Here is a 3,701-nt window from a genome sequence, read left to right on the forward strand (position 1 = left end):
AGGAAAACTGGGCAAAACCGGAAAGGCTTGAGTTCAATTGTCAGCCCAATTAACCTAGATCCGTGCCCTCCCTCTGGATGAATAGCTCATTATTATGTAATTGCTTAGGCCCGGCTCTTGGTGGAGAGAAATTAAAGTCAGACACTTAAGGAGGCAACCTGGTGTGGAGGCAGGACGCAGGAAGGCACAAAAGCAAAGGGAAAGAAAGCAAAGGCACAGCGAGCTGCTGCTGCTGCAGGGACAGCTTGAAGGACTGTGGTGAAGCCTGGACTGTTTGCACCAATCCGGACCCCAGATTTTGTGCTGGGATGGGGGATAACTTGGAAAGGCACTGCTGGTGCTGCTGTTCCATGTGCCACCCTTTGGAGCATGACTCTCCTGTGCAGGAGCTCTGAAACAGGCTCCAGATTTTCTTGCAAGTGCCCCAGCATTAAATTAAAGAGGAGTTAAGTTAAATTAAAATGGCCACTTCTCTTCCTAGTGGATAAAATGGGAACCATACACCAACCTGTGTACCAGCACAAATTAATGTTTGTGAAGCTCTGGAAAAGTCTATCAGCAGTATTATTGCTATTTGTTCCTGCGGCAGTGCTTTCTCTTCCTTGTCCCAGAGGGGTTTTCCCCTATCCTGTGCAGATGTGTCAGTGCTGGGAAAGAAGAATCAGTGCCTGTGTGTTGAAGCTGGGCTGTTGGTGCTGGTGGGAGGGAGGAGTTGCTGGGGAGTGGGCTGCTCCGTGCAGAGGTGGGGGCCATTGCCATGCCCAGCCACGGATGAGCTGGTGGATCCCTCTGCTCAATTCATCCAACAAGGCAGCACTGTTACCAACATCCCTGCTGATATCTCTTTGATACCAGATGGGCTTCCAGTGCCAGCTCGAGGCTCAAGGTGGAAAGGAGCCACCAGAGAGAGAAAACCAGGAGCCAAAGTGGGTGATGAGCTGGGGCTGAATGTGCTGCACAAAAGCAGCACCTGCACTGTGCTACTGCACCTTCTGCATGGTCACTCACAAAGCAGCAGAATAACGGGGCTGAGGACCCCCACTGAGCTCCAGACTGGAGGTTTTGCCTTGTATCCTCCATTTTCCCTCTCTATAGCAAATGCACAGCACTGGGAAGGCAGCAGGGGCACACAGGTAGCCCTGACCCTTGGGCACCACAAGCCAGGGCTCACTGGTTTTGCTGAGGTTTGTTTGGGCCAAACAAAAAGTAGCAAAAAAACCCCAACAACCCAGCAAGTGTGCAACAAACAATTTGTGCATGGTTCAAATTATCTGTGACTTTTGACCGAAGATTAAATCTAGTGTGTAACTGGTGGTTATATACGGAGTCACACGCATGGGCAATGGCAGGAACCCTGTGTTCTCCAAACACACTGCACCCTGTGGCTGCCGACTGCTGGCCGCTCACGTTTCCTCTCCCAGGCACCCTGTGGGCTTTGCATCATCCTTTTTAATTCCATCCTTACAAAGCATTTTTTGTCTGACCGGTATCTCGAGCTGGGAACAAAACAAACCAAGCGGTGCCGTAAGCAGGCAGCCCAAGACAGGCTGATTTCCCATGAAGTTTCGCCTTGGCGCTGAGCTCTGATATCTTAGAGCAGGGCTGGGCTCAGGCCACAGCGTTTTGCTCAGCAGGAAAGTTTCCTCTCCATCAGCAGTTCTGGAGTGCATAGAAATAGCCTGTTGACTTCTGCCTCTGGGTGTAATTGGGGTGAAAATGAGCACTGGGCTCAGAGACTATTATCCGAGGGTGATGGGCAGGGTGATGGGCTCACCCAACCCCCATACATGCTGCAAGGCTTGGTGCACCTTCCCTACATTTGGGGCAGAAGGAGATGAGGGTTCCACCACCCAGCTCTGGGGATGGGCAGGGATAATTCACAGCAGAACCAGTGTTGTCCTCCTGCAGTAACTCTCTTGATGGTGAAATCCTATTAAGAAGAGCGTGACCTCGGTGCAGGCTGCTCATGTGTCCCACCACAGAGGTTTCATCACCAAAGACTCATTTTGCTGCAGGACAGCCCAGTCTGAGGCTCTCCCAGAGGGATGCTGGTGATCCTGGAGGAGGGAGGACGCCTCCCCACAGGTTTGGGAGGTGACAGCCCCATCCTGGATGCCTGGTCCCCCGCAGTGCTCTTACAGGGTGACCCCACGTGCCCCCTCCTGCCACGTGAGCTCCTAGCTCCTTGCTGGTTGCAACTGGTGCTGAGCTTTCACTTGTTTGGCCAAGGTGGTTCTGCATCACTTTGCAGTGAGAATACAGAAACGGCTGGAGGGGAAAATCCACAGTGCAGTAAACAGAGCCAAGCAAGGCAGACCTCTCACCCAGGAGGACGGGGAGGAGGAGCAGCCCGGGGGCTCCAGGGCTGGATTTCAACACCCTGCTGAAGACATGGCACAGCTCTTCAGCCGTCTGCACCGCGGTCCTCCTGCAGCAGGGGTGGCTGCTTGGTCTGAGCCCCAATGTGCAGGAAGGGAGGAAGTGAGCGGCAGCCAAGCGCTGGCACACTGTGATGGAGTGCAAGTGGCTTTTGGACTTTCATTTCCCTCCTACATTGCTTTCAGGCATTTCTGGGGGTGTTCCAGGCTCTGGTAGCTTGTTTACAGCCCCTCTGCTTGCTCTAAGTGCTCAGGTGCTTTCTCTTAGCCCAGTAACATTGCCCTGCATTGCTTTTGTGTCACACACTGACCCTCCCATGCCAGCTCCCACCATGTTCCTCTCGGGTTGGAGAAGAGGAGCAGTTTCCTCCCAGCTCACCAAACTAGAGGCAAATACTTGTGCTTTAAAATATTGTGCCTGTTCTTTGCCTGGAGGAAGAAGGGTGACAACATTTGCAGCTTGTAGTCCACCCTGTGAATGCCCCTGCTGTCTGCAGAGGACATCTGTCTGTCCTCAGGGGATGTCTGTCTGTCCGCAGGACTCTGTCCCACTTACAGGGTAGGGTCACGTTGGGACAGACACGCTGTTGAGCCGCTGCAGTGCTGGCTCTGTCCTCCAGCATAAATCACAGTGGCTGTAAATCCCCACCAGCCTTCAGGGACCCATCTCCTGGGAGGGCCAGGGGTCAGCCGCCAGGCAGCAAAAACTAAGACCTTGTTTTGAGGCTGGTGAAGATGTGACCCAGAGTCGCAAACAAGAGCTGGGCTTGTGGCACCTTGGTGAGGCACTGAGCTGCAGGGCTGGAGCCTGAAGCCTTGGCTTTCGGCTAGATCGGGTCCCTGCATGAGGCACAGGGAAAAGAGACGGGGTATAAGAGACAAGAAACAAGAGATGAGGGACAGGGGACAAGGGACGGAGCAGAAGGGGGAATGGGGAAAGGAGGAGGGACAAGGCATAAGGCATAGGGGATAAGTGATAAGGAATAAGGGATGAGGGACTAAGCAGCTCACTGGGAACACAGGGAAGGAATGAGCAGCGCAAAGGTTAAAATCATTGCCATTACAGTGCATGTCAGTGTGCTATGGAGTAAAGGGTGTAAAAGGAGTGGTCACAAAGGAAAGGGAATGGGCATGGGCTGCCCCAGGCTCCCCTGGCTCATAACTCCTATCCCCAGCCCTTAGCAGCCTGCAGCTGGGGGCACCTGTCCTCACCCACCCCAGCAGAGCTTCCCTGGCAGAAGGATGTGGGGACATTTTGGACATCGGCTTCACTGCCGTGGCACAGCTGGTTGAAAACAGGCTTTATTTTCCCAGCCAGCTCCT

Source organism: Meleagris gallopavo, chromosome 16, assembly GCF_000146605.3.
Source record: "Meleagris gallopavo isolate NT-WF06-2002-E0010 breed Aviagen turkey brand Nicholas breeding stock chromosome 16, Turkey_5.1, whole genome shotgun sequence".
Taxonomy (NCBI): domain Eukaryota; kingdom Metazoa; phylum Chordata; class Aves; order Galliformes; family Phasianidae; genus Meleagris; species Meleagris gallopavo.